The sequence below is a fragment of the Scyliorhinus torazame genome, chromosome 15 (assembly GCF_047496885.1).
Source record: "Scyliorhinus torazame isolate Kashiwa2021f chromosome 15, sScyTor2.1, whole genome shotgun sequence".
NCBI classification, from domain to species: domain Eukaryota; kingdom Metazoa; phylum Chordata; class Chondrichthyes; order Carcharhiniformes; family Scyliorhinidae; genus Scyliorhinus; species Scyliorhinus torazame.
The window spans coordinates 74,810,045-74,829,444 of NC_092721.1; the positions used below are offsets into that span (position 1 = coordinate 74,810,045).

The window sequence follows — 19,400 nt, forward strand, 5'->3', positions numbered from 1 at the left end:
CTGTCCAACCAACTGAGCTAAACCAAGGTATAATACCTGCCAATCATCAACCCCACTGAGTAAGCCATTGGGCTTCTGAAGATGCTATTCGGATGCCGACACCAATCTGGTGTAGCCCATCAGTATGCCCCAGCGATGGTCTCATGTATCATGATGATGTAGTTTTCACTGCCCAACTTAGTACTGCAGAGAAGAAAGATGTTGAACAATGAGGGCATCAGTGACCACAGCACCTCCTCCAGCAATGTGAATGTGAGGAGCTTGCTGACCAGGTGATGCAAGTTGAGCGATCCCCTAGACCACAGGCAAAACACAATGATGTAAGCACCAGGGAGATTGAGGACAGGACATCCTAACACATAGCTATTTCCTTGACCCTTTTACCCATTCAGAAAGATTCCAAAGAAGCTATCCCATGACTTGGGATGACCATTGTGCTGTCCTCTGAATGCTTGAAGCCTGGAAGGCCTCAACAGGCTGAGGGTTCTGCACAGGTGTAGTATCCTCCTGTATCATTGTGGCTTCTTGCAGCAATTGTATCATTGGTAGCTGGGAAGAGGAGCTGCATTCCACACCAGGAGTACCCTGAGTAAAGTGCGCAAAAGCAAAAATCCATTGTTCCTTCTCCCTTGCAAGGCACACTTGTACCTCCTTTCTCACAAGTGAAGGGAAAGACCTGGAGGAGAATCCAGGTATCTTGTTCCCATCTCCTCCTGCCAATATTGCATAGAGACCACGGACAAGACGATGGCTAGCAGGTCTGCACATATCTCCAGCATCCACTGACTAGTCTGCTGGAATTAGGTCTTCAATGGAGGAAGCCATGTGCATCCCCACCAGACTCATGGCCGGAAGGATCTCATCCACTTTCTGCACCTGGTTGGCATCATTCCGCTGGAAGGTCTGCCAGACATTTCCCCGTCTCTCACTCAGTTTTGAAACAAAAATGACACCCCCTTCCTATTCCACTGCTGTGGCTTTCGTCATTAGCACAGAATACAGTCCAGCATGTTTCACCATCCAAACAAATTGAAGATTCCTCATTCACACGTTAGGAGAGTGGCCAAAATCTGGCCTTTCTCCAAATGTTACCAGTCCCACCAGTGATGACTCCTACTATTGGCGGGCTGGAAAATCCCGCCACAGATTCAAAACCAGAATGTTAATTTAAAATATTTAATTCAAGATAAAATCATGCACAAAAATTAAACGAAAGAGGGGAAAAGAAAGATGGAGGAAAGAGAGGAATAAAACAGACATAAAATAAGTTCATACAAATTATTTCACGTTTTGTGAAAAGTTCCACCAATAATTAAAATCTGAAGGAAGAAGATCTCACACTTGTAAAAGTTCATTGCTAAAAGCTAATAGATGGTTTGGCATTAATTAAGACAAAATTTGCAGAATGGACCAGCCTTGGCTTTTTCTGGAGTGCATTCAGGTGGGTAAATGCAGCAACGTCACACCCTTCATGTGTTTTAACGACCTGTCTCTTGGCAGTATATCGGTATTGCAAAGCTTGTGGAGAAGCAGAGCAACTTGACAGTACCTTCTTGATCTGTGTTTAACTGCATGTGTGTAAATCAGAGGTTGATGTCCAATTTGCTCCTTAATAATGGGAAGCACTGATAGCATCACTGTTATTCCTTCCACTAATCTGGCGCAATAGGGTTGATTACACAGTCAGACACAGCAGGGGGGAGGTACAGGACTCACAAAGATAGTATTTGGAGTAAATGACAGCCCGTGATTTTCCAGCCATGGAAATGTAGTTCAAGTCAGTCACGTAGTCCAAGCCTGTGTGCTTTCCTGGTGCAAATGTGGCTCGTCAATTGCGCAGCAGTAGCCAGCTGTGGAGAAAAGAGAATTATGTATTGTTACCAGAATTTACTGCCACAGGGCATACAAAAGAGTGTCAGTCACTGAAATCACCTCAAATGCAACCTTGGGTTTTATAATCATTGGGAAAATGTGTCAGTCCATATAGAGACTTAGACACGTCACTAATCAAAAGAACACAAACTCCATCCTTTCACGGAAAAGCAGAACCTGAAGCAACCAGAATTTGTGCAATACCCAAACCTTGATGTCTGTCCTACTCCAAAAAAAATGAATCAATGGTGATAATTCTGGGTTGATATTTTTCAATCCTACCAGTGCTTTCAGCCCAAGGCAGGGTAATATATTAAAAGTTACTTACTCTGTGGCATGTAGCACTTTTTTTGAACTCGGCTAATTTAGCTTTTCATTCACCGTAAACCGTTATTTGAACTTTAGCCAGAAGAAATAAATTCTGATGAAATAAAAGGACCAGGTTTCACTATGTGCGTGGACAAGGGGCTACCTAATTGGTTTGCAAAGGGTTGCAACAGGGCACATAGGTTCATGTAACAGAGGTAAAGGGCAACAGGAACAGTGAAGGATCGGAGATGGCAGGTGAAGTCATGACTTGGAGACATGTGAGAAGGAAATATTGACACAGAGTCCATCAATAATAGGTGAAAAGAGAATTAATTGCAGATAATGTTTGCTAATTTACTCAAGGAAAGATTTTTTTTAAATATGAAATATGTACTGTCATTGTAGAATCTTGCCCAAGCCAGTAACATATCAAGAAATTGTGAGTGCACAGTTTATTCAGATGGAAAATGGTCAGATGCCCACCTGTGACTGCCTAGCATGAACCGGCTGTACGTGAGGGCCCTAGCAATGTGTTAGGTAGGGCCTTTCAAAGTTGACCCTGCCTCAAGAAAGACCTTGGGTTAGATAATAAAAGTTCACAGTCTCAGTAAGGGGTTTCACACATTGGGAGTGGATATGAGGAATTTAGGTGCAGGAAGCAATGGGTTTTACATTAGTTTTAATGGACTGAATTAAGTCACCACAGTTGAAATGCCAATGTACACCACTGAAGCGTGAAGATGAAAAATCTACTCTTGACTGAATAAAACTAGTTGCTATTCGAGAAAAGTGAAGAACGAAGATGAATGAATCAGTTTTACTAGATCTTTAGTTAAGGTAGATATGACTAGGTTATTTAGCACAGATTGTCGACACAGGAAAATGGAGGTGATTATATGACAAAGACTCAAATATAAAGATTCGAGAAGAGGGAAAGAATGTGATCATCTCATCACAGAGACGACAGAACCACATATTTCTGAGTGTGATGCCTGATACAAGCCCACTCACCTTTCCTTAGTTACGAGGCCAAGTCATTTAGATAATTGTAATACGTTCCCTGTGCATATTGACTGAAAGGCACAGGGTTACAGTGATTGAGGAGGCATAATATCTGTCAGCAGGCAAGGGAGAGTCTTCTCACCTTTAAGAACAAGGGAATTATTAAACAAAAAAAATCTAATTCCATTTAGTTCACCTTCTACTATTCTGATTGTTGACAATACAATGTTAATGGAGTTATTGACTAATCATAGCAAACAATCTCATAGAAAACTCAAGTGGTGGAGTGAATTGGGAGCCAAAGGTCCAAGGGCACCAATTCCTCTTAAACATGCTGTACATACAATATGTCATATTTCAAATTTAGAATGGATAATAACTGGTCTTATTATTCATCAGCCTTCCCAAAGGTTGGAGGTGGGAGGTCAAAAAAGAGGCAAGCCATGACATGCTGAAGTGAATTCCACTTTCTATGGGCAAGGGAGGCATTCCAACTGCATGGAGCATGTTATGTGGGTCAGTAGGTCTTACCCTCTATGCAATTTCAGAATACTCTTATGTGCCACCACCTTGCTCTTCATCATTTGTGTATAAGATACAAACAGATTTGTCCTCAGCTTCTGCTCAGGAATTTCAGGTTTCTCTTTCACAAGCACGTCCTTCAGTTTCCCTGTCAAGTGAGTCGACCATTGACAAATTCTCATTCATGCTCTCTGATTCAAACAAACTCTCCCTAACTGGACGGTGAGTGCCGGTGATGATGCACTGACACACTTTGCGGAATTTCTTGCGATGGATACATATATTTTTTATGGGGATGTAGGCGTTGATGACTAGGCCAGCATTTAATGCCCACCCCTAATTGCCCTTGTGATCGATATGAAGTATCTAGTCTTGAGGCCTCTGGAGAGACAAAAAGAATCATTAATAACTGGAGACATAAAAGGGTATTGGTCCACTTTCTTTACTACTGCATTCCAAATATTAGATTCAGAGGTTTGAGGAGATGACATTCTTCTGCCAATAATAACCTATGGTTTCAACATGCTTTGCTCCCAGTCATGGGAACACGAGCTGCAGAAGCTCTTGGGCTTCAGCATCAACGAAAGATAGAGCAAAGGCAGTGGAAATGAAAAGCTGCTCACAGGGAAAAGGAGAAGGAGGTCTCTCAGCTGCAGGAAATCATGCACATCGAGATTCTTTAGCGAGAACTTCTCTGACATCCTCTGCCAGGAGCCATGTCAGTGGCAGTTACCCTTCAACAAGGAGGTGGTCAAACGTAACTGCCAAGGTCACTATGGTAGAACAGTGTCACCTCATCAAACTCTACCAGTAGCGACAGCGCAAGAGGAGGACAATGCTGACGGTAGCCATTAAGGTGACAGTGACTCTCAGTTTCCAGACCAGTAGATTCTTTCAGGCTGGAGCCAGTGACATCACTGTAAATCTTAGTTTGCCATCCATCGCTGGAGACAGGGGGTCAGTGAGGTACTGTGTGCCAGGAGACGGGATTTCATTTTTTTTCCTTTTAAACGGAGAGAAGCAAGAGGAGAGCTGTTATGGCTTTTTCAGGCTCGCAGCTTCCCCATAGCGCAGGGAGAAATGTCAGAATGTCCATTCATTTGTGAAATGCTTGCCATCCATGAACTTATTGTGAATGATTTCATCATCATCATGGCCTCAATGGGAAACTGACTGAAGGCTGATGACCTCTTCCTCTTAAGTGAAGCCTCCCCTCCTGGTCATTTCTTTCTTGTAACGGGAAACCTGTTTGTTCCCTTACCTGCTGTTGGTAAACTTTCCTGACAGTTGAAAATGATAGGGAGCCGATCCTCCAGGGCTTCCCCAGGGATTTATTCTCTCCCACCATAATATTCCCTCCTTATGTCGCCAGATACATTCTCCCCATTGCCACTGGTGTGCTCAAGGATTTATCCTTGGATCCTTCCTATTTCTTATCTGTATGCAGCTCCTCGGCAACATCATCTGAAAACGCAGTGTTAGTTTTCACATGTAAGCTGATGACACCCAACTCTACCAGATGATCAGCTTTCTCGACTGCGCCATTGTGGCAAATCTACAGATTTCCATCCGACATTAAGCTCTGAAATTCCCTCTCTAAATCTTTCCAACCCTTTATCTCTCTTGTATCCTTTAAGATGCTTCTCAAAATCCATTTCTTTGACCAAGCTTTTGCCGATCTGCCCGAGTATTGTTTTACGTGGCCTAGTATTTTACTTTATAATGCTTCAGTGAAGCACCTGCTGATGTTTTATCAGCACTAAAGACACGGTATATACATATACATGGCTCTGCAAGCATTGAAGCTCAATGAGGACTGAATAACAAAGAATTCCACCACATAAGCATGTCATTGGTGTGTGGCCACTTCCAAACCATCTCACTATCCTGGAAGCAGTCACAATGTTTTCATTCAACACCAATCTGCCATCTGTGATTGTTCAGTGATAAGGACTACCTGCTGTAATGTGCTTCCACCATGTAACCACACATGGTCAGCACTTCCACACTGATAGCCAATCTGTAACTTGGCATGTTGTGGAGGAAGCAGTTGTTGTACTGGAACTGCTTGGGGAGGAGCCCTCCAGAACTCACAAAAACGTTTCTTCTGATCTTGATTGTCTGCTGCAACCTCTATAACCAGGTTGTCATGAGGGCGCAGCCCGTGTCATCTGTCTCAGACTACTATCTCAAGAGGAGGACAAACGGAAGAAGAAGTTGGACAAGTGATACATCATTTCTATGAGCAGGTTTTCCATGAGACTCTCATCAGCCTCCTGTTCCCCTCCCACAGTGGTGTTTTCCAGTGGCGGCTCGTTATTGACCGCTGGTAGGATCTTTCAGTTCCGTTGATTATATGGCATTTTGCATGTTCACCCACCCCATTGCTGGGGGATCCACCGGGGGATTTGCCTTCAGGACTGGAAGATCCCACCGGCGGAAAAGGCCAGAGAATGCTGCCTAAAATCTCCAGGTCACTGTCGTTTAACCTTATCATCCCAGTACGACCATTCTACTACTATCATCCCACTACTATCGACCACTACAGCATCCTTTGGGTAGATTCCTGAAATAAAAGACACGCCAAAAAAACATTCCATACCAACTTTATCCAGCCACACTTCTAGCCATGTATACAAAACTTAACAATGCACCCTGTGCTTTTCCCTCAGTGCCTATTTTATGGGGGCCATTGCCTGGTCTAAGTGTTTGTACACAGAGCTACCCCAGTGACTGCAGCATGGCTGACAGAATACTGTTCATTTTCACTGTTGGACAGTAAGAAGTCTTACAACAACATGTTAAAGTCCAACAGGTTTATTTGGAATCACTAGCTTTCGGAGCGCAACTACTTCAACAGGTGAGTGCATCACTTGATGAAGGAGCTGTGCCCCGAAAGCTAGTGATTCCAAATAAACCTGTTTGAGGTACCCTCAATAATGATGCATAGAGATTAAACTGTAAAGAAGGCTTTATTAGGCTAATAACTATGCTACAGATTTGGACGAGAGCTGACTGCTATACAGACCATGAGGCAGGCCTTTATGTATGGCTCCCAGATGGGCGGAGCCAGAGGCGGAGTCCCCAGGGTTCCAAGCCTGTTCTTAAAGGGACATCACCTTACATGATGATAAGGCAGTAACCGTTCATCACATTCACCCCCTGTTTAAAAAGGAGTCCGGCGGGGGTGAAGTGCCATCATAGGTCCATCCGTCTCGGCGGCCGGATCGTCCTCCTCGATCTCCTCAGTTCGGGCGGTGGTGCGGCGGGCACGGACGTCCCGGTTGAGGGCACATCCGGGAGCACAGCGGTTGGAGCTTCGGTCCGGGTCAGGGCAGAGGAACTAGGCAGGGCCGGGGGTAGCGGAGCCGGCGCCGGCGCCGGCGGGGTGTGTAAAGGGGGGGCGCACGGTAGGAGCTCACCAACGGGTGGTAGGGCCGGAAGGGGGTGTGTTGTAGGGGGCGACGGGTCCTGCAGGGGAGTGGTGCGGGAAGGGGCGTCTGTGGTGGAGGATCCAGCGGGCGCCAGATCCCAGAGGGAAACCGTATCTTGCCTGCCGTCGGAGTACTCCACGTAGGCGTAACTGGGGTTGGCGTGGAGCAGTCGGACCTTTTCAACTAGGTGGTCCGTTTTATGGCTCCTCGCGTGCCTCCGGAGAAGAACAGGTCCCGGAGCCATCAGCCAAGGTGGAAGCGAGACCCCGGAGGTAGACTTCCTGGGGAAGAGAAACAATCGCTCATGAGGGGTCTCATTTGTGGCCGTGCAGAGGAGTGACCTAATGGAGTGTAGGGCATCGGGTAGGACCTCCTGCCAGCGGGTGGTTGGGAGATTTCTCGACCGCAGGGCCAGAAGGACAGCCTTCCACACGGTCGCGTTCTCCCTCTCCACCTGCCCGTTTCCCCGTGGGTTATAGCTGGTCGTTCTGCTCGAGGCGATGCCTTTGCTGAGCAGATACTGACGCAGTTCATCGCTCATGAACGATGTACCCCGGTCGCTGTGGATATAAGCAGGGAAACCGAACAGGGTGAAGATGCTGTGCAGTGCCTTAATCACCGTGGCTGAGGTCATGTCGGTGCAGGGAATGGCGAATGGGAAACGGGAGAACTCATCGATCATGGTGAGGAAATAGGCATAACGGTTGGTGGACGGGAGAGGCCCCTTGAAGTCCACGCTCAGTCGCTCAAAGGGGCCCGAGGCCTTCATGAGCCGAACCTTGTCTGGCCGATAGAAGTGCGGTTTGCACTCCGCACAGACCTGGCAGGCCCTGACCATGGCCTTGACCTCCTTGGTTGAGTAAGGTAGGTTGCGGGACTTGATGAAATGGACGAGCCGGGTAACCCCCGGGTGGCAGAGGTCATTGTGGATGGCTTGCAGGCGGTCCTCCTGCGCGTTGGCGCATGTGCCGCGGGACAGGGCATCTGGGGGCTCGTTGAGCTCCCCTGGACGATACTTGATATCGTACGAGTAGGTGGAGAGTTCGATCCTCCACCTCAAAATTTTATCGTTTTTTATTTTGCTCCGTTGCGTGTTATCGAACATATAGGCGACCGACCGTTGGTCGGTGACGAGGGTAAACCTCCTACCGGTGAGGTAGTGCCTCCAGCACCGCACAGCTTGTGCCTCCTTTTCGACTGCAGAGTGTCGAATCTCGGAGGCGGTGAGGGTTCGGGAGAAGAACGCTACTGGTCTGCCTCCTTGATTGAGGGTAGCAGCCAGGGCGATGTCTGATGCATCGCTCTCTACCTGGAGATTCTGTGACTCACCCGGGCGTGGAGTAGACGCAGCTTGCGTGGCCCCAGGATGGGAGTCTTTGCGGAGTCCAGGTAGGCCTCGAAGCACCGCAGCCAGTATTTCAAAATTTCCTTTGCCTCCGGCGTTCGTGCTTCCAGATTGAGCTTCTCTGGTTTTAGGCCTGCGTCCATCCTGAATCTAGTTTAGCCTAATAAATTGAGGTACCCTCAATAATGATGCTTAGAGATTAAACTGTAAAGAAGGCTTTATTAGGCTAATAACTATGCTACAGATTTGGACGAGAGCTGACTGCTATACAGACCATGAGGCAGGCCTTTATGTATGGCTCCCAGATGGGCGGAGCCAGAGGCGGAGTCCCCAGGGTTCCAAGCCTGGTCTTAAAGGGGACATCACCTTACATGATTATAAGGCAGTAACCGTTCATCACACTGTTGGACTTTAACCTTGTGTAGTAAGACTTCTTACTGTGTCCACCCCAGTCCAACACCGGAATCACCACATCATGTTCACTGGGGGAGACTGCAGATGGACTTGGAGGAAAACCATGTGCAGCTTTGGAACTTAAGGGCCCAGTTTACTTTAACATGGGTGACAGCAGACTGGGATGGTTGGCTGAGGTTCGGGCACGGTGGGAGCATGAATGCTGACTGCAAGAGAGATTCAGAGTTTTGTGAAACATGGAGCCACTTTCATGCTTCCAGGGTCGTGCTTTTGCAATCCTCGTATCCTGCTGAAAAATAGATTGCAGGACTGTGGTGATACCTTTGAGAAGCTCCTTTGAGAATTCTGCAGCCAAAATGACAGCAAGATCTGCTGCATGACAACAAGCAGGGATCTCCTCACCTCAGCCTGAGCTTCCACTCAGACATGGGGTGGTTTCTGTTTGTGCTACAGTGGAAGCTCAGACATTGACCATCAGACACTGCAGTACGACTCAGCCTGTAATATTAGCGTGCTATTTCTCTGCAGGAAAGGATAGGCTCCAAGCCCTGCCAACTTGGTGAAAGACTCCTCCATGCTTCTTTGAAGTGACCACAGGCTGCCTGGCAGGCCTGACAATGCACTAACCATTTCTCTCTCAGTGCGGGTCAGCCTTTTCCTGTGCACTGCCCTGTCAGAGTTCTCAACTGAATCCTCTGCAGCAGAACTCATCTGCCACCCAATGCCCCCAGGACCAGTCACATATGCTGGATGTAATATTCTGTTTTTTTAACTAAGTGTCAACTCAGGCGGGCTCAGCAATGTGCTGCCCACCAGGTCCAAGGCTGGTTTTCTCACCTTTTTTTAAACTAATATAAAGAGATTGCTGGTGCTGGGTCGCATAAGATCACGCTTGCGGGGTAGAGACGGAATGAGCCCGCCTCACCAGCAAAGTTGGCCTTCAAGGGACTGGGAAGAGTGCCCGATTTAACAAAAATAAAAATGAAAACAAGGATCCCCAAATGGACAAGGAGACCGTCCCCTCCCCCAACGCACACAGGAGCCGGGATTCTCTGACCCCCCGCCGGGTTGAAGAATCCCCGGGGGGGCGGGGGGGGGGGCGGGAATCCCGCCCCGCCGCCCCTACGCCGGCTGCCCTTTCTCTGGCGCCGTTATTCAGGCGGCGGCAGGATTCCCGCCATGCCGGTCGGGGGCCGTTGGCAGCGCCCCCCCCGGCAATTCACCAGGCCCCGATGGGTTGAACGGCCGTCCATTTTTGGCCAGTCCCGCCGGCGTGAATCATTCAACTCACGCACCGGCGGGACCTGGCAGGTGAGTGTGCGGGGGCGGTCCTCGGGAGGGGTGTGGGGGGACCCGACCACGGGGGGCCCCCACGGTGGCCTGGCCAGCGATCGGGGCCCACCAATCTGCGGCGGGCTTGTTCCGTGGGGGCACTTCTTTCTTCCGCGCCGGGCCCCTGTAGGGCACCGCCATATTGCTTGGGGCCGGCGCGGAGAAGAGAACCCCCCGCGCATGCACGTGAATACGTCACTGGTCTGCGCGTGCACAGAATCACGCCGGCCTTTGGTGCCCGCTGGAGCAGCACCAACCCCTCCGGCGTCTACCTAGCCCCCGAAAATGTGGAGAATTCTGCACTTTTGGGGGCTGTTGACGCCGGAGTGGTTGGCGGCGGTTTTCCCGCCAGCGTGGAGACTTAGTCCCCAGAAGGGAGAATCCCGGCCCCGGACTCCCGCCCCTTCCCATGCACAAGGGGAACCTCCATAGACACAGGGAAGCCCCCACCTTCCCAAATGGACATGGGGCCTCCCTGGAAAACCAATCCTCACTGACCACCCCAACGGAAGCCTCCCGTGCAGTGCCCAGGCACTGCTCCTGACGGTGCAGTGCCAGGAGCAGTCTTTGGGGGCTGTACTGTGCACCCCCGGCGGGGACCATTAACCAGTTTCCCGTTTTTCAAAACCTGTTGCGAACTCCGCTGATGTGACACCACGCCGGTGACGGGATGGGTGGGGGGAGGTGGTGGAGGGGATCCCTACATGGAGGTGATACATTGGGGAAACCCGCTAGGACCTAGTGGGAACCCCAATACGTTATTGGTGGGGAGCAGGTACAATCAAGCAAGAAAATCCCACCAGAGTAAAAGCTATTTTGCGACTCTTCCTCGAGTCTCCAGCCCCGCCACCATTCCTGCCCACCGAACGCAGGAGTGGAAATTCCCACTGCTTTCTTTTCCCTCCCCTGCCTTGTGCAGCCCATTCATATTCAGTGGACCATATCCTGATCCCAACCCCGTACTCTCCTCAAAGGTAAGCACGGTACCAATATCTGAACTGGTGACTGCAAGTGTGAGGTGATGATGTTTCTGCTTCAGCGGTTTACACTTCCTCTGGATCATTATCTTTAGGCATCGCTGGCTGGTCAGATAGCAACTCTTTGGTGCCTGAAATCATAAATGCAAAAAAGGGAAAGTTTGTTTGAGGGGAAGTTTGCGAGGACAAAAGGGTGTGAGGTTTGAGGTTCATGGCCACACCATCTGCAGTCTATACACAAATAAAGGCTCGCCAGCCGATTCACTGGTACCGTGCTCGCCAACCTCCCTCTAACAAGGTCAAGTAGCAGTTAAGCAGCACTTGCTCTGCCAACCACAGTCAACTCGCAACAATAGCGCAGAGCTGACCGGTACCAAGATTTGGGGATGCAGGATGCAGACCTGGGGAGGCTCCTAGATGCAGTGGAGGCTAGGAAAGATGTCCCCCAAGCATCCTGGATTGTGAGCCACAGGGCAGCCAGTGCTGCCTGGGATGAGGTGGTGGTGGCTGTAAGTTCCAGGAGCATGACCGGGCAGCACATCAACGCCACCACCCACCTACCACCCTGCCCCCCTCCCTGAGAGCTTTCCACCACCACGTGAGCATCCACACCCCAGCTCTTCATGCGATCCCCAACACTCCCTTCAAACTCCGCTCCCTTCAACACCATCAACCTTTCCTTTACATCCCCCGTCACCACTGTGAACCATGTGTATGGCTAACGATGCGCACTCTGTGTCTCCTCAGGAAAAGCTCTCCCACAATCACTGGGAGAGGGCCCAGACTGGTGGCCAGTCTTATGTGCCAGACTTAAGAATCCTCATCTCCTTTAAGGAAAGGGCCCTGGAGGTGACTGGGGTGGCCAAGGCCAGGGTGGTTAACCCATGAGGAGGTTGGCGGATGCCGCAGAGGTGAGAAACCATCGGGCTCTACCCGGAGGACCTGTCAAACGTGAGTTGTTATTGCTTTACTGACTGATCTATCCCTCCCACTGACCACATGTCCATTCTCCTGCAGGTCCTCCAGCCGACGGCGCCAGCCCATCCCGAGTGGCCCCCTCTCCATTGAGGGAGAGCTCTGAGGAAGGCACGATAGAGGCTTAACAGCTGTCATCTCCACCCGTCACCAGCGCAGATACATGCAACTCCGTGGGAAATGTTAGTGGCCAGGCTTCCAGTGCACAATTGGTGAGCACCACACAGCTGCCAATTCACATCAGGTGGAAGCAGGAACTCCCAGGAAGGCAGCAGTCAAAAGTCTGCTGGATCCCAGGAACCAGCTGAGTCCCAGCCTGAATATGAGCCTATGGAAAAGGTATACCCGGTGCTGATGGAGATGATAGGGAGTGGCCAGTACACAGTCGGTGACTGAGAGTCTCGGTTGAATATCCGACTCGCTGGGGATGTTACCCAGTACGAGGCTGACCGTGATGATGTTCTGTGGGACATGTCCCTCTCTCAGATGGGAATGGCCGAGGCGCTGCCGAGCTTGTCCCAATCGCAAGTGGGCATTGCCGAAGCGCTGCAGAGCATGTCCCAGTCACTGAGGAACATCGCTGGGGCGTGTACACCATGGTGCAAGCCATGGGGAACTGCCAGGCTGGCAGAGTCAGATGATGCAGGGGCAGCCGGGGTTCGAACCCAACTGCCCCTCCATCCCAAGTTGAACCCAGGGCCCATAAGGCATTGAGCGGGAGGAGGGGGTGCCGGGTGCCGACCCGGATCCGGACCTGTTCCATGGAGTGGCTACCAGCTCCCCGGTGTTCCACCCCTCTGATGAGGCCGTGTCTTGCATTTACCCTGCCTAACCCCCTCAGCATCTTATACATTTCTGTCATATCACCTCTCATTCATCTGTAATCCAAGGAGTACAGACCCAACCTGCTTAATCATTCCTCATATGGCAGTAAGGAGTAAGTCTTGCTTTGAGGTCCTAGAAGACACTGGACAAAAATACAATGTGTTCTTGTAACACACTACACAGAATGGCTGTGCATGTGCCGCTGACAAGTGAACAGGGGCCCCCCCGCCTCAGAGACCCCAGAGGACACCCACCAGTGGCATCGAGAGCCATGGGATGTGGGAAGCATCTTGGGGACACACGTAGACATAGCGGTAGAGCTAGGAGGCAAAGGGGGGATTGGTATGGGGAGAGTAGATGGGGGGGTAGATAGGGGGTGAGGGGGGCTGGGTGTTGGGGTGGAAGTGGGCGAGGGAGCAGCACCATTGGGAGGGTGGGGAATTGTCAAACACAATACGCACCTTTGTGCACAACCAATATAATTTTCTGTCACTTTCATTGTTAATTGTATGGAAATGTGGCTTAAGTGGTGATAATTGGTTTCTCGCCACGCTACGGCAAGATACCGATTTTGCCTATGGGAGCGGGCCGGTTGCATTGCAAACTGTTTGGCGCCTGGCGTGCGTCTAATTTTTGGCCTCTCCCGCTATTCACCGGCCTCGTTTCGCTTGAGTGAAAGCGTAACAAGGCCAGTGAATAACATCATTGCCTCTTTCAACAATTGTAACTGGCAGAGTCTGTATCTGTGGTCTGAGTGTGACTTTTGAAGGTGGATTATGAGATCCAAAATTTCAGGGCAGAGCCCTCTTTGCATTAAAGAATAAGGAGATTCTGTTCCAAATCTTGCATTCATGCATCATAAAACAAGGCCATCAAAAAGCCCTGAAAGTGGTAGGAGGGAGGAAAGACAGAGGTATGACTTATCTCCGCAACCCTTAATTCCCCTACAGTTTCAATGTGTTCAAGAACTCGGCCTCGACAGCTTCCTGGGGTAAAAGTTGCAAAGATTCACTGCTCTTTGAGAGACAAAATTCTTGCTGAATTAAGTGAGCACCGTAAATGTGCAGCTTAGGAAGACCGAGATAGGACTTCAGGGGAGTGATGACCCGTGCTTCGAGAAAGATAAGAAATGTTGCAATAGAGAAAAGAAGAGGTCAGCGATTAGAGGTAGTTCATCGACACATATCAGACTTTTCATGTAGCTGTCCAAGTGTGTGAGAAAGGTGTAACAAAACAAAAGCCTCCCATATGGAGTAATAGACAAATCTAGGACCGCCTTGAGCTTTCCATAGATCTGTTCAGGAGTAAATAATTATTTGGTACAAGAATAAGGAATTTAGGCTTTTGGAAGATCATTAAAATAGAAAATACTGTTATTTAACATTGTGGCAACTATTAAATGTAGCCGAAAATCTATTAATTATCTGTATTTCACCAGGAATTGTTTTTTGCTCAGCATTTGTTAGGATAATAAATATCATGGGTCATGAATTTCAAAAATATTCTGTATTGAAGCATTGCACACAGAACACAGCAATGGTGTTTTACTATGTGAGAGATTTAAACGGCCTTTGTTATGTTATGTGGTTCAGTTCTTCATTTTCCTCCACCTACACATAAAATTATAATGCTGAAAATCAAAGGGCTCATTGGAAACTGTAATCAAGATGTGGCTGATAGCAATAGTACCTGGAGTATAGTGAAATGGTTGTGATGTCAGGTTTTAATTTATACTCACTAACAATCGCACATGCTTCTCCAAGTTTGTCGCATCTAATTGAATCACATTAAAATATGCTTGAAAAAGACCAACATAAGAATTTATTACCAAAACTCATCAAATTAATTGTGTATTAGAATCGCATGTTTCCCTCCAGGTTACGTTCCCTGAGCCCTTTCACACAGAAAGGTATTTCTCATTGTATGACCTCAGCGTTAAAGAGCTGGGGACAGAGCTTTCCTGGTATGTACATCCTCATAGCATGTAACGTACTTTTCAATGAACGAGGACTTCTAAAATCTGCCCTTCAATTGCACTTTGCTATGCCTTTCTCGTCTTCGCCTGTCGTAACAAATTGAGAGAATCTACCAGAGCATATTTGCACTCAACAATATTATTCTTCAACGGCAATTGCATTAAATGCATTCGGCTGAAAGTGAATTTTGATTGCTCATCATCACTCATCAAACTAGTTCATTCCACCTTTGTCACCTTGTGGTTGTACCAGTCAAAGCTGTTTCAATAGTTTTCTATATATTAAGATAATGACCTGAGAAGGCCCTCCAGTGTATGATCACATCCATATGCTTAAATCACCAAGGTCACACTCAGTGTTTTCTCCAGTTATATTCCAATGCTGCATTAGAAACATTCAGCGCATCAGCTTTAATCCCTGGTAATACTACCATGGAATGATTACACAATTGGCTCTATTAACTCACAACACCGAAGTCTAAGACCTAATTGTCTAACAATGGCACTGAGCCGGCCCACAATGCAAGCCTGCCAAAGTTTTTACTTCAGAATTCTACCATTTTGCATCCTTCCTAGCTGCTGGTGCAGAAACACTTAACTTGTGCCTCAAAAACAAAAAGTGAACAGGGCCTTGAGCTTGTATTGAGCTTTATTAGAATACAACATCATGCCCAGGTCAAAAATGTGAGCACGGCGATGAATTAAAATGGCAAGCAACTGAATGGCCAGGGTAACACTTGCAGACTGAGCGATGGTGTTCCGTAAAGTAATCACCAGTCCGCAGTTCCCGCAATTTAGATTGTAAACTGTGAATCCTGTATAGGAAACTGAAAGACGTAGAAGTATATCTCTGCTTCACTTAGACGTGTTTGGGGCCCTGGACAGCGAGGGGAGAACAACAGGAGAAACGTACAGGAGGTGTCACACCTCCTATGATTACTTGGGAAGGTGCTTTGGGAAGGGGAAAGGTGTTGGGAGTGATAGGGGAGTGGATTAGGGTATCACGGAGGGTATGACCTTTCAGAATGCTGGCAGGCGAGGGGTGGGTATGATGCGTTTGGTGGCGGCATCATGCTGGAGGGAGCAGAAATGGCAGAGGATGATCCTTTAGATGTGGAGGCTGGTGGAATGGAAAGTGAGGACAAACCCCCATGGCCCTTTCTTTGGTAAAAGATAAGGGAAATTAGTCACACATGCTTTTGAATTTGGCCTCTGCTCATTTGCGAAAATAACAGATAACAGTCGATCTCATCTCTGTTGTTTGCATAATTTCTTTCCATATTGGAAAGTTGAGGTGGTCCTTGAAATTATACCAAATTCATTGGCATTGTGCGTGGCTAGTTTTGCAAGCTTTTTGGCTGAAATCTCATTCCCCATCTGAATGGTGGAGGACCTCCTTTTGATCTCTACAGTTGCTTTGCAGAAATGGATTGTTCTTTGTGTTGGGGGCAGTATTCTGGATCATCTTTATGGGATGTAAGGTTGCTTGAAATACGTGTCCAGATATCCCACTCCTCTAAATGTTGAGCTGTCTACCAGTGCTAGAAACGGTCAGGCCGAGAAAAGTACAGACAACCCATCAGTCAAATTTTAAATGAAACTCAACTATCAAAAATTATTCGGGTATCTCATGGATGACATTTGAAATTTTCCACCCACCACTCATTGTGTGCAGTAAATTAACATTGCTCCCTGTGTTTCAGTGTCTTTCACCCACATTTATGTCCCCTCACCATCTCAGGGTTAGCATTCTCGCCTTTTGAGCCAAAAATGTTATGGGTCCAAGCCCCATGGCAGAAACCTGAGCACACTATCCAGCCTGACACTTCAGTATATTACCCCCTCAGTTTTGCAGTCAGGGCTGCCACCTTTCAGGTGAAATTCTAAACCAAGGTAAAAACATTGGGCCACCAGGAGGTAGGACGGGCGAGCCACACAAAATGCTCTAGACATCAGCGGCAGTGGACGATCCCACCAACCGTCGATGGCGAGCCACCTGTGCCACCAGAAAAAACGCCAAAGAGGGACCTGAGAATCCCACCCATTTTATTATTTCACCGAAGGTAGCCCAGCTAATAGTTATCCCTGAACCCACAACTAAACAGATTATCTTAGTCCTCTATCTCACTGCCATTTGTGGAACTTTGCTGTGGGAAGTTTGGCCGCCTTGTTTCCTATATCACAACAATAACTATATTTCAATATTTTATTTTGCTTCTTTTCTCTTTACCCTTCCTGGACCATTCTCATCTATTGTCATGCCTGCCTTAATTTCTCCTCTCCACGTGACTCCTCCCTCTCAAACCTCTACCCCAGACCTTCAGTACTCTTCGACCATCATACTGTCTCCTCACCAACCAGGCTTAAAACTCCCACTTAGATAAGCCTAAAGCTTCCCCTGTGTACTTCATCTGAAGGGCTCTTGAGGCCGTAGGCGCTGCTTCATTACAGTCAGAGACTCCAATGGCCCCATCTTACACTCTTGCGCACTTCCTGCCCAGCACACCCAGTGGGAGCTAATTTTGCCAATTTCTTTCCCAGCCAACACATCCCTTCTGCTGCTGATCCTGTGGACTCTACCAGTCCTCATCACCCCACTCTGCATCTCCCTCCAGAACGTCGGTTCACATGTGCACAAGGCCCTTATCGTTCATGAATTTATGGTAGATGATTTCATTAACGTCATACCCCTGACAGAATCTGGCTGAGGAGTTAATGACACCTTCCCCATAACTGAAGACTCCCTGCCTGGCTATACCTTTCGACACTTGTCCCAGCAAGACTGTCATGGTGGCAGTGCAGCTATTCAATCACACCTTTCCACAAGTGAGTGTCTGTGCTTCCGCCGAAGCCCTGAAATGCCAGTGTGATAGTTTTTCGCCTGGAAATGTCTTTTCTGCTCACTGGCCCTCGCCCATTCCCTTACTTCACACTGGTGTACATGGGAATACTAAAACAAGGTCAGCAGGATGTAGAGACAATCCACTGAAATGTAACCATAGATGAAGGATCTAAATTATGTGCAAAGACTGAAGAAGCTGGGACTGTTCTCGCTGAAGGCATTCAAAATTAATAAAGGAGTTCAAAATTATGAGGAGTTTTGACATAATAAGTAAGAAGAAAATGTTTCTTCTGGCAAGAGGGTTGGTAACCAAAGGTTACAGATTTAACATATTTGGCAAAGAGAAAATGGAGATGACAATTTTTTAATATGTAGCAAGTTGTTATGATCTGGAATGCACTTCTTGAAGGTGAAAGCGGATTCAATAACAACTTTCAAAAGGGACTTAGAGAAATGTTTGAAAAGGAAAAAGAACGTGCAGGACTGTATTGATTGAATGGGAAAATGGGACTAACCGAATGATGGGATGAAGAACCTCCATTTGAGCTGTGTGATTCTATAATTCTAGTCTATTCCCCACTGAGAGAAACAGAGGGGAGCCCAGGTCTTGTCCAGCCAAACTCACTTTCCAGCAGAGACCCTGCTGAGACGTTTGGAAATTTGTCACATTTTCAGATTGATTTAAAAAATCATTACAGAATAGATTGTACCTGTGTCTTGATCTCACCTTACAATAAAAAGCTTCGGAGATCCACTCATTCTTTGACACGCAGAAGAGTGACTTGTCGAACCACCATTATACTGCTGGTTTATTTTTCAACCTATTCAATAAAACATTAACCCTCTCGAGCAGACTATGTCCAGCAGTCCAAAAATGTGGCAGTTATTCCTACATGTCCAAACCAATCCAAGATGTAACAGGTTTGACATAGCATGCAAATATATGTGGCAGGTTGATTTAATTATTTTAGGTTGCAGGATGTTCATGATCTTTTGAGTTTATACTACAACGGATGCAGTTGCCTGCTTCACATTACGGGAATAAAATTATTGTTTTCAATTGAGGGTGCTTCCAAAACGATTGTTTTTTCTTTCTGCACAAAATCAAACAGTAATTTATTCAAGCTACAGCTGCAAAATTACAGCATTACAACGAGAGAATTCAAACATGGTTCAGGGGGTTTGTTTGATGTGTGCAAAACTGTTTCAGCTAAAGAACAGGAAATGGAGGAACCATAAATTTATAATCAATGATGTCATCTTGAAGCCAAATCGTGAACTTTAGTATTGGACCGCAATGTGCATTTAACCATAAATTAGCATTTCATTCTCTAACCTTGCAGTGTAGCTAGCAGAGCTGTGCTTGAGTGCTGTAATTCACATGCACTACAGCTGGCAAGGTATTATCCCAATCCCAAAGGTACTCGACTGAATTGATGAAATGACCTGCAAGGCCTAATTAAAGCTGTTCAGTTCAAATATATTGATGTATTACATCTATTATGCCGTGGTTCAATAGGCCTGCCCTGTGTGCACTGCCACAGCCTGTAAAGCAAACTAAACAGAGTGAATAAAT

The 19,400-nt window shown here is 47.5% G+C and overlaps 1 long non-coding RNA gene across 1 annotated transcript; it reads right to left on the bottom strand.

Moving 5' to 3' along the window:
* Positions 1-1,162: 1,162 nt before the first annotated feature.
* Positions 1,163-18,690, bottom strand: LOC140391404 (uncharacterized). Its single transcript, XR_011935047.1, has 2 exons — positions 18,552-18,690; positions 1,163-1,850 (listed from the first exon to the last, which is right to left on the bottom strand). It is a non-coding gene; the product is annotated as an uncharacterized lncRNA (long non-coding RNA).
* Between the last annotated feature and the right edge of the window lie 710 nt (positions 18,691-19,400).